This window comes from Lactuca virosa, chromosome 2 (genome assembly GCF_052849685.1).
Source record: "Lactuca virosa cultivar CGN04683 chromosome 2, Lactuca_virosa_CGN04683_v6, whole genome shotgun sequence".
Lineage (NCBI taxonomy): Eukaryota > Viridiplantae > Streptophyta > Magnoliopsida > Asterales > Asteraceae > Lactuca > Lactuca virosa.
The window spans coordinates 250,436,169-250,447,689 of NC_136427.1; the positions used below are offsets into that span (position 1 = coordinate 250,436,169).

Genomic DNA, 11,521 nt, shown 5'->3' on the forward strand with positions numbered 1-11,521 from the left:
GGTTGCATGCACGTAAAGGTTGCACCTTTACGTGACATTTGAACATTTGAAGGGTAGATCTGATAGTTAGGGAAGCAGATCTGATCTTAGAAGGTCATTTGAGTATGAACATGGAAGCAACTCGCCGAGTCCATAAGTGGACTCGACGAGTCGAGTCGGGGTTGCCCCGCGAGGTGTAACCCGTCGAGTGGAAGGATGAATCGACGAGCCAAGAGAGACTGAAAGGATTCAGAGGACCCGCATGGACTCGCCGAGTCGCCTTTGTGCACTCGACGGGTCGGGTCAAAGTTTGACCGTTGACTTTTGTTGACCTTAGGGTTCTGGTCAAGACTGATTCAAGAGAGTTCAGGGGAGGGTAGAATGGTCTTCTACCCAATCTTTAGGAATGAGACTTTGAGAGAATATTGATCAGGGATGTTATTTGAATAATAGGAGGAGGCTAAGTCGGGACGTTGAGCACGAGAGTTTATCCGACTTCATTGAGGTGAGTCTTCTCACTATACTGTACCTGGAAGGGTACCTATGTGTGACCGGAAGGTCTTGTATGCTATGATGTATGTGCTATATGCGGTTATGTGATATGTATGTGCTATGTATGTTATGTATGGTAAGGACCGGAAGGTCAGGTTGATATGGACCGGAAGGTTAGGAGGTTAAGGACCGGAAGGTCGACACGGGTAGGACCGGAAGGTCTACCAGGATTCGGGACGGAAGTCCCCTGAGACACATGGATCGGAAGATCCTACAGAGTTATGGCCTGGAAAGGCGTATGTGTGGTATGTGGTATTTTGGGGAACTCACTAAGCATTTATGCTTACAGTTGTTGTGTTATGTGTTTCAGGTACTAGCGAGGATTGCGGGAAGGCGCCGGCATGATCCGTACACACTTATAGAGTTTATGTTATAGAGATTCTGGGACATGTTTTGTTATGACACAGTGGAAACATTATGTTTTTGTGATTATTGTGTGATTGAAAGTATGATTTAAAAATGAAAAATTGTTTTGAAAATTACGTCGTTACAATAACAAAATAAAATACATCAAAATTATAAGGGAGCTGATTCTTCCACTGGTGGTTTATTATCCATCCACATATATTTAAATTTGTTTACATTTATACCCTTATACCCTCACTTTAACTATACCCTTTTTTTTACCAAACCTGCGTCCTCTCACCCTCTCACACACATAAACACAAACACACACACAACAACACAATCTATAATTTCATTTTAAGAACCCAACTTTATGTACACCAACCATTTATGAGTACCATTTCTTCTATTTCAATCACTAAATCATCTAAAGACGCTTCTCAACATATTTCAATTCAAGTTTTAGAAGAATATATTACTCCACAATATAGCAACTGAATTCGAATAGTTTAAATTATCAACATGTGTAAATCCAAAAAATTGGTTATCAAGTTGAGAAACAGAAACGACTAAAATTTTGCATTTTAATAATAGAACATCGAAAAAATGTCAAAGGAGATTAACTTATTGAGAAAATCATACAAGAAGCCAAAGCCCTAGAGCTAGAAACTTGTAAATTTGAAAAACCTCGGAGGAGACCTTCATACTCTTTTTCTTTGAGTTTTTTTTTTCTTGGAGGACGAACCGCTTCACCCCCATTAGCTTCTAATTTACTATTGATTTCATGCGAACAAAATATGTAAACAACAAAAAGGAAAACGAAAAGAGGGAAAATTACGGGATAACCAGAAAGATATTTGAATCGTATATGTGATGAATCGATCAAATTAGCATATTGCAACTGCCATTGAAGCGAAATCTCTCAATCTCTCACGATGCCCCGTAGAGCCACCATACCACCAATAAGGGGTAAGAGAAGGATACCGAGCAAAGTGTATCCAAAGATGCCTCTTAGATTTATATTTGGTTCCTTCATGAAGACTTTGGTTTAATGAGGCTTTTGAAGAAGAGATATGTGTGTGTCAGTGTGTGAGAGAGAGGAGGAGGAGTCGTGGGTTTACAGTGAATGGAATGGGCTTTTCTCTTTCTTCAAAAATATAATTTAAATAATGGTATAAATGTCAATAGATATAATTATCAGTGGAAGGATAAAAAGTTAAAGTGGATTTATCAGCTCCCAATTTATAATAGTATAAGTACTTAATATGTGAGTTAAAATAACAATTTGTATATAGCTAACCCATCTTTTGAAATTTTGGCATTTAATTATTTGAATATGGTTTAATTGCAAACAAAATGTGATATGGATCATATCAAAGACTTATCATAGCCATTCATCGATAAACATAGGATTGTTTACTATTTGGATAAAACCGAATTGACCAATTGGACAATTTGGATTGGACTATTTGGTTTAGATATTCGGATCTTTGGATTGATTTTCAACAAAACCGAATTATTATTTTGGATTTCAGATTGGTTTTGGTTTATAAAATAAGAACTGAATAGTCCAAAAAAACTGAATAAACATTTATTATTTATTTATTAATAATATATATCTATAATTATTTATTAATTTAGTAATTTTTTTTTCATATAGGTTCAAAACGTTTCACCCGATAAAAAAAACATTAATATGCATTTTCTTTCAAAAGTTTTCTATCGATAAAATATTTAACTATAATATATCTTCTTAGTAATTGTTTATAAATTTCAAATCACAACTAAATAATTTGTTTTCGCTTCTTGTGTAAAGTTGGGTAATATTATAATTATATGTCGTTTTAAAATGTTTTGGTTTTTGAAAACCGAATTATAAAAATCAATCCAACCGAATTGTAATTGGATCGGATCGGATCGGATTTGAATTTAGTTTGGACTATTTGGATCCATGTTTTGAAAACCGAAATCAATTTAGATTCACTAGATTGGATCGGATCAAACCGATCCATCCAAACGAACACCCCTAGATAAACAAGACCATGCTAAAAGCGGATGAAATGGGCTCATCTTTAAATGACCTAAACTCTTTATATGTCATGAGTTTTAAGGTTCATCTTATATATGGACAGAAAGCTCTCAATAGACATGAGCTTTTGAAACAAAACTTGAAAAAAAAAAGATGTGTCCATGAACACCTTGTGATCAAGTAAAGTCTCCCTTGAAGCAAGTGTATAAATGAACACATCCATGTAAGTTATATCCCAAATCCTATATTTTTTTAATCCCAACAATCCTAATCGAAATAGTATCAAACGTATTATGTGAGAGGTTGTGAAATGGTGTGACCGTTAGAAGAAGGGGAGGTCCATTATAAATGGATTCTTACAAACTCTTTATGTCCAGTTTAAAAATTAAAAGAAAAATACGATCATCAAGATTCATTAAGGAAACCTTAATAAATGAAAAAGTAAAAAAATAATACTAATAATAATAATAATAATAATAATAATAATAAACTTTGTGAACTTTTGAATGCACCACATACAAGTCAAATGAAGCAAAAGAATAACACTAAAAGAAATAAAGATGTGAAACACGTTATTTTTGATGAAATTTACTTATGTTATATCCATAAATAAGGCAAAAAGAAAAAATAACCCTAAAAGAAAATCCTATATTGTTTTGACAAATTAAAAAAAAAAAAAACAAAAAAAAAAGATATTATTATTCGAGTATTTAATAGTTAGAACAAACGGTATGAATACCCGGAGTCCAGTTAAGAAGTTGCATCCAATCTCTCATTTCAAAACAAAATTCCAGTCGCTTCATTTTCTCTCAATAACTTTTACTTCGTCTCAAACTTTCCATAAACCCTAATCATCATCATCAACAACAAACCCTACAACAATGGCGTCCAACAAGCTTCTTCACATCTTGATCACTTTCGCGCTTCTTTTTTCAAGCACAACGTTATCTTTGGATTCCACAGAAGACCCGGAAACTTCAACCATTCCAGAGCAAGACACCGGTGCAGATGACTCGTTGTCATTCCCCTCGCCTTCACCTTCAATCGACTACCCATACATGTCTCCACCTGCAGATTTGGCTCCAACGCTCGCTTCCTCGCCGTCATTCGGCATGTCCCCTGCTCCGGAACCGGAAGAGGCTAGGAATACCACCGCCTCTAATGTAGAGAGTGAAAAACCGAAGGATTCTTCGTCAAAAGGGCTGACCAGCGGGAAGAAGGCAGGGATTTCGATCGGAGTTATCGCCGCAGTGTGTGTTGTTGGATTTGGAGGAATGCTGTACAAGAAACGGAAACAGAATATTCATCGAGCGCAATTAGGTTATATCGCAAGAGAGGATTTCATCTAAGAGATGTTGATTGAAGTTGAAGAAGTTATCCCATGTCAGATCTTGATCTCTACAAAAGGTATCACTCATATGATTGATTGTAACAGTGTAAAAAGTTTGTGATTCATTCGTTTGATTCTTTATCATCTAATAACAGTTTCTTTCTTTTAGTCTGTAAATCATGTTGTTTTTGGTATTAACTTCTTTCAATTGTTTGTTTACAACAATTCATTCGCCATGGTTTCTAATAAGAATCTTTAAAGCTTTTCTTTTATCTTCATCTTCTTGTGCATAGTTGACATTACATAATCAGTAATTCAGTATATACCTTCTTTGTCAAACTTTTTCAAAAGGCACAATATCACAATTTTATTCAAATTCCTGCATTAAATATCATGAATCTGTTTAAATTACGCTTTTGTTTTTCAATATATTTTCCACATTAGTATTAAATTAATTATGTTTCTCATCTTTAATGGTTTAAAAACACTATTAATCTTGTAATTTAATTTGGATATATTGACTAGCTTAATGTAATAAGAATATACCAACCCTTTACATATTTGTTATTTTTATTTTTTGGGTGCTGCTAATAAGACACCCCTTAGACACTCTCTCATCATTTTTATAAAAAGTCAACCTATAATAAACTACTTGTAATCAGTTTTTTCGGAAAACAATGCAATTTCAACCAATAAAAATACTTCAAAATTAATTAGGGTTGTCTAAATGGTAAAAAGTAGTGTCTTTTTAGCCAACCCCTTATTTTTTCCACCCAACTTCTTTTATGTTTAAGTTTAAATATTTTGAAAATTTATTATTGTCCAATGTATACTTCTTTTTTCTTTTATTTCTTAATTAATGCTTTATCAGTTTATCTATAATGAAAAATATATAAATAACGTACTTTTTTTGGTTATAAAGTTGTTAAAAAATAAAAACCCATCGCTTGTTAACCAAGTTTCTAACATCACCTACAAATGGATATCAAACACCCTCTGAAAATCATTTTATATGTCAAATCATCGTAAACATTTAAGTATCGTAAACATTTAAGTAGTGTTAGATCTAGGGTATATCTATCAAAACGAGCTTGTGATCGAAAACTAACTTTTTTTTTTTACTTTTATAAAAATGTTAGACGAAAATAGTTGTAAGGTTTTGACATAAAAAAGAAAAGCCAAAAATCCCTTAAAAAGTTAAAACATCATATTTGAAGTAGGTTTTAGATTATAAATTGTTTGTTTGAAATAAAAGTTTTAATCTCTGTAATTTCAAACCAAGGTTTTTTATTTATTTATTAATTTGAATTGTTTTTCTTAAAAGCTTGATGCTAGAGGGGGTAGTATACACCACTTTTGAAATCTTTTAACGATATATTAGATTTAAAATCGTCATGTTATATCCAGGGATGGAGCGCTAAGTGGTTCTTGGGGTCCCGGGTCACTATTCCGTTTCAGCTCGATAATGTAAAAAAAAATTGTTTTTCTATTAAGGCGTAAAGACAATAAAAATAAATAAAACTACTATTTTATTGATACTACTACTATTGAAAGATCATGTGTCCACCACTAATTATATCATTTTATAGGTTTACTCAAATAATTTATAGTATATTTGCATCTCCATATCCAAACTAGTTTAATATCCGTCTCGTAGACGGTTGACCGGTTTAATAAAAAATAATTATTATTTTACTAATACTTAACTTTGTTCTATATCATCATTATGTAATTTGTTATCATGCACCCTACAATACAATGACAAATCGACTAAATAAATAACATATGGATGAAAAATGCATTAAAAGACAATTAAATAAAAAGAATAGCAATTGATTAAAACACAATTAAATGAAATTAAGTTAAAAACAGAAAAAGTGAAATCTATTATTTAATTACTTTAAAGTCAGTTAGGTATATCACTTTTGGATTAGTTGAACTTCTTAATCACCGTGGCCATGTCGCCTTGTCGCTGAAGGCTACTGTTTCGCGTCGTGTTCCTCCGGTGTCGACGTGCTGCTTGGCTGAAGAACAAGAGAGACCACCGCCACCACCGTGAGGTGGTGGCTGTCATCGCAAATCACTTTTTTGACCGCTGCTGCCGCCATTTCGGGCGGGATGCTTGCAAATAGAAGCGTTGATGGGTGCGTTTCCGTTGGAGTACTTGTGTGTATAGCGTTGTATGGCCGGAAAACTGAGAACAGCCACCACCACCACCGTGAGGTGGTGGCTGCCACCATGTGCCACCTTGGGTGTGTGTGTATGTTAGTTAGTGTGTGTTTATTTTTGGGTTAAGACATTGTAAGGTGTAATTAGCAAAAAAATATAATGAAAAGAAATTGAAAACCACCACCTTAGGGTGGTGGCTGCCGCCACCGGCCACCGTGTCGGGTGGCGGTGTGCTTGCCTCGTTGAGTTCGATTCGTTTAGGGTGTTTGAAACCCTAATGGGCCTTGTAAGCTCTAATGGACCTTAATTGACCCAAATAAAACCCTAATGGGCTTAATGATATTCTAGTGGGCCTAATAGGCCCAATAAAGCCCAACAAATTGATAAATGGGTAGTATTTGGGTTGGAAACTCTAATTAGGGTTTGGAAAACCCTAATGCCAATAAAACCCTAATTTGGGGAAGTAACCGGGACACACGGGAATTATTTAATAACTTGAGATAATAAATAATAATCATTGGCAAAGATTAATCTAAGCAATATTGGACTTAATGGATTAAGTCCTGAGTGGATTAAGTCCTTAATGGGTTAAGTAGGAAACTTAACCCTAATCACCATTTTATGTGAAACCCTAATTTCACTTGGGTTTATTGTTGGGCCTTTCTATTGGGCCTTGATGATTTGGGTTAATAATGGGCCATCCAAGATCAAGCAAATAGACTAGAATAATTAATGGGCTTTAAGGTAAGGCCCATATGAGGAGTTAGACCCAATTTGGAAAATTGGGCCATAGATGGGCCATAGTTTGGGCCTTTATGATTATGTGATATTGGGCCATTAGAATATTGAATGTTGGACTGGACTAAATGGTTGGGCCTTATGGTAAGACCTTATAAAGGTTTGGGCCCAATTTGGAAAATTGGGCCATATGTTGGGCTTTGATTTCCTAGTTGACTTTGGGCCTATGGAGTGGGCCTTGGGCTTGCATAAAGCCAAGCTTGGGGTAATGTAGTAATTATCCAAAGTATGTACTCATGGTTATGTAGTGGAACCCAATTATTAATTGAGTGTTATTTTGGTGTTGACAGTTCGGGAATCTGTCATCCAGCAGCTGGGGTTGAGTCTGCAGGACTTCAGCAGTGTGGGGTTGTGTCTACGGGACTTCAGCAGTGTGAGGTGAGTTACCTTCCAGTAGCGGTGGGTCTACGGCCACAATGTCGGCCCACCAGTAGGAGTTGTATGTTAGATGATTGTCTTTGTGATATTCATCTAGGTTTGCTACTACCTGATATGTTTATGTGCTAGCATGATATGTTATATGTGATAGTGGTAGTAGGGGGAGAGTAGTCCCCAAGTTCGGTCGTTAGGACCGAAGGGTAGGTCGGGCACCCTATAATTGTCTGACAGTATGTTTATGTTATGATGTTATGTGGTAGTAGTAGGAGGTGAAATAGTCCTCGTATGTCGGTCGTAAGGACCGACGGGTAAGTCAAGCACCCCAGAATGGCTTGACCTGGGTAGTCAGGCACCCCAGAATTGTCTGGCAGTATATGTGTGTTATATTATTGCGTGGTAGTGGTAGGGGTGAAATAGTCCCCGGTAGTCGGGCGAAATAGACCGACGGGTAAGTCAAGCACCCCAAAATGGCTTTGACCTGGGTAAGTCAAGCACCCCAGAATGGCTTGACCTGGGTAGTCAGGCACCCCAGAATTGCCTGACAGTATGTTATTGTATGGTGTGTGGTATAATGGGGGAACTCACTAAGCTTCGTGCTTACGGTTTACAGTTTTGGTTTCAGGTACTCGTTTTCAAGGAAAGGAGCCGGCTTGATTGCAGCGCATCACACTATGTTTTCCGCACATGAGATCTTTGGGATTACACTCTGATATGGTTTTATTATAATATGTTTTGATTATTGACACTTTGGTTTTGACATAAGACATTATTATGAATGTTTTTACACTGATGGTTTTATGTAATAACTTAATTAAAACGAAATTTTTGGCCTTGAATTTTGGGATGTTACAGATACGGAGATGAATTACTCTTCATACAAAATCAACCTGAAATCATAACACATCAAAGAGGGATTGATTGCTCCATGACTTGATCAAGTAACCGGTGATGAAATTGATTTATATAGGCATCAGAACCCTTAATTGTAGCAATCAGCAGCTGAAATTTAGGGTTCGTGGGGGAGAGGGATTCTGGGATGGTTGGCGCTTAATGGATTCAACTGCTAGGAGGTAGAAGTTTGACATCGATCTTGATGGATGGAGGTTGAAGAACATGGGAAGAAGACGTGCTTGGATGGATGCGTGAAGGCGGAAGAGGGTTGCGAAACTGGCAAGAAAACCGTAAATATGGAGTTTATGCGGCTATGATTCAAAGTTGAAGAGATCCAGGGGCTCAAAATGAAGGAGCGGTTATTTGTGACCCGATGTTAGTAATAATAATAATTCATTAATGTCATTTGCATTCCAAATTTGCAAAAAGTCTTTGGAATGTCAAATTCATATATAAGCCAATCAATTTTTTTTAACACTCCGTCTAAATCTACTCTTAAATTATTTAAACTTCAACCCAAAAGTTGTCACTTTTTAAACAGTCTTTTTACTGTTAATTATATTCAAGTTAATATTTAAACTTATATATATGGTTAGACAAAATTACATAAATGGTCCCTATGGTTTACTAAAGGTCATAACTTTAGTCTGTATTATATCTTTACGGACATGGTCCTTGTGATTTCTGTTTCTTGCATTGTTGGTCCTTGTGGTTTCATTTTATTACAAATTTGATCTGAAATTACAGTTTTACCCTTCATTAATTTTATTTATTGAGTTTTATTAACTACTTTTATAACTATCTAAATAAAAAACCCAAAACAATATATCTCTAACCCTACCCACCCCAAGCCATCTCCTACATAAAACCCACCGTCCCTTTTGTTCTTAGATTTCAGGTCATCGATCCTCCACCTCCATCATCTTATTCTCTTCTATAATGGTTGTTAACCAACCTACGATTTCCCAAACTAGCACCACCTATGCAATTGATGAAACCTCTCTTGTAATGGACAAAGACAACTAAACCTAGTCGCCGCCAGTTGATTCTTCGCTCATCGAAAAGGGTTTTGGAATTCTCAAATGGCAGTTTCCCTTCGTATTTTCCAGAGGCCGACACCATTTCCTTGTTAAAATCAGAACCGAAAGTAGATTTTCTCTAAGATATAGGGAAGTGGAAATCGGAACTAAACTCCGGAGGAAATGACATGGAAAATGAAATAAGAACTTCACCGTTACCATAACCACTACTGGAACAAAACAACAACGAGATCTCCTCTTGAAGCAGGATGGAAGTGGGAAAAATGTCGATTTGTCCAAAACGAAAGAACCCACCGGGAATCATCATCAAAAGTAGGATTTCAACAATAATTAAATTAAACCGAAAGCTAAGTCGACACACAAGTGTCAAAAGGGTTTGATTCTTTGTCGGGGAAAACAGATTTTAGGTAGCTTAATGATTTGATCGAAGGTATTCAACTGGTAAATTGTTGGCAATCAATGCATGAGGTTGTGACATTTGGTGAGTAACGGAGTGTGTTTGGTTCATCGATGATGCTGTGAGGAAGGTTTGTCATTAATGGATGAGAGGGGAAGCATCAAGCATAGGTGGTCCCTGTGTGCTTGTTTTTCGATCTAAAAAGAAAGAAAAAAGATAGTGAGAAGAGAGAAAAACGAGAAGGGGTAAAGATTGAGAGAGAAGTGGGTTTGGTTGCCAATCTGACTTTATTTTTTTAGTTAAAAATAATTAGAATTTATATAAGAAAAAACTAAAAGAAATTAAAAATGGTGAAAATGTCATTTCATATGGTTTAGGACCAACCTTGCAAGTTTTAGAAACCATAGGTACCATTCGTATCAAGAAAAATTAGCATGGACTAAAGTTGTGACCTTTGGTAAACCACATGAACCATTTATGTAATTTTATCATATGGATGTTTAACATAGACGAAATGTTTAAAACTAGCATTATCATTCTAATATTTGACCTCTTAACAAAGAATCAATTATGCTTAAAACCATAGTTTATCAAAAATTACAAAAAAAAAATGAAATTTATCAAACTCAATTTTCAAACCCCAAAAGGATGCAATACAAAATCACTGAAATTTATCAAACTCCCTTTAATATTTTGGTTTACCAATGCACCAACAACACTCATGGATCTCATGAACTAGGTGTGCAGGCTGATATTGGATCGGTCGGTGATTGTAAGCATTTGAGAGATGTTCTCGATACATTAAGGAGGGAAAAACTTTTTACGAAGTTCTCCAAATGAAAGTTTTTAGTTGCGCAAGGTGCAGTTTTTGGGTCACCTTGTTAACCGTAATGGCATTTTGGTGGACCCGGCCAAGATCATGGTTGTAACGTCCGTAAATAGATGTTTTTTTATAGAAGAATATTTAGGATAAATAACCAAAACAAAAGTCGTAGTAATCGTTAAACCGAGATCATGTACATAGAAAACGTCCAAATCTGACTTCATATGAGGAAGTTATGATTTTTCGAAATTTCAGTACAACAGTATGCGATACAAAAATCGAAATTCAAATCGGTCGATTGTTAGGCAAAACAATCTAAAAGAGAGTTGAATATCTCATGAATAGGAGTTCGTCGATATAAAGATAGTCGAGAACGGATGTCGTATGAAATAGTTATGATTTTTATACGGACTTTAACAATCTAAGCCTGTTAAAAATATAACTTAACAAATAAAGTGAGAATTAGCTGATAGAGTGTAAATGAAAGGTGGCATCTTGTTTCGAAGAGGGGCAAGTTAGGTCCCATATTCATTGGACCCTTTAGGGTTGCCGCTCGGGTGGGCAAGGTTGTGTAACGTTTAGATCAACCCACCGAGCTTAGCCAAATTCACAGCACATTCCATGTCTCTCGGTTGCGGAAGTGTTTGGCTGATGATTCTGTCGTAGTTTCTGATGGGTTTTAGGTAAAACAAATAAACTAGAAAACAATTCCTAAGTTCACATGCAACCTACTTTGGATCTATGTTTTAACTATTGAACATATAACTTTGAATTGCAAAACAAGAACCCT

The 11,521-nt window shown here is 35.7% G+C and overlaps 1 long non-coding RNA gene across 2 annotated transcripts; it reads left to right on the forward strand.

Annotated features, from left to right (window-relative positions):
• The first annotated feature begins 6,223 nt into the window (after positions 1-6,223).
• LOC145156918 (uncharacterized) lies at positions 6,224-8,835 on the forward strand. 2 transcript variants are annotated; one of them, XR_013736976.1, is made up of 4 exons: positions 6,224-6,379; positions 7,493-7,580; positions 8,203-8,294; positions 8,433-8,835. It is a non-coding gene; the product is annotated as an uncharacterized LOC145156918 (long non-coding RNA). The 2 variants fall into 2 exon arrangements; XR_013736975.1 differs by having other exon boundaries at positions 8,203-8,835.
• Positions 8,836-11,521: the final 2,686 nt, after the last annotated feature.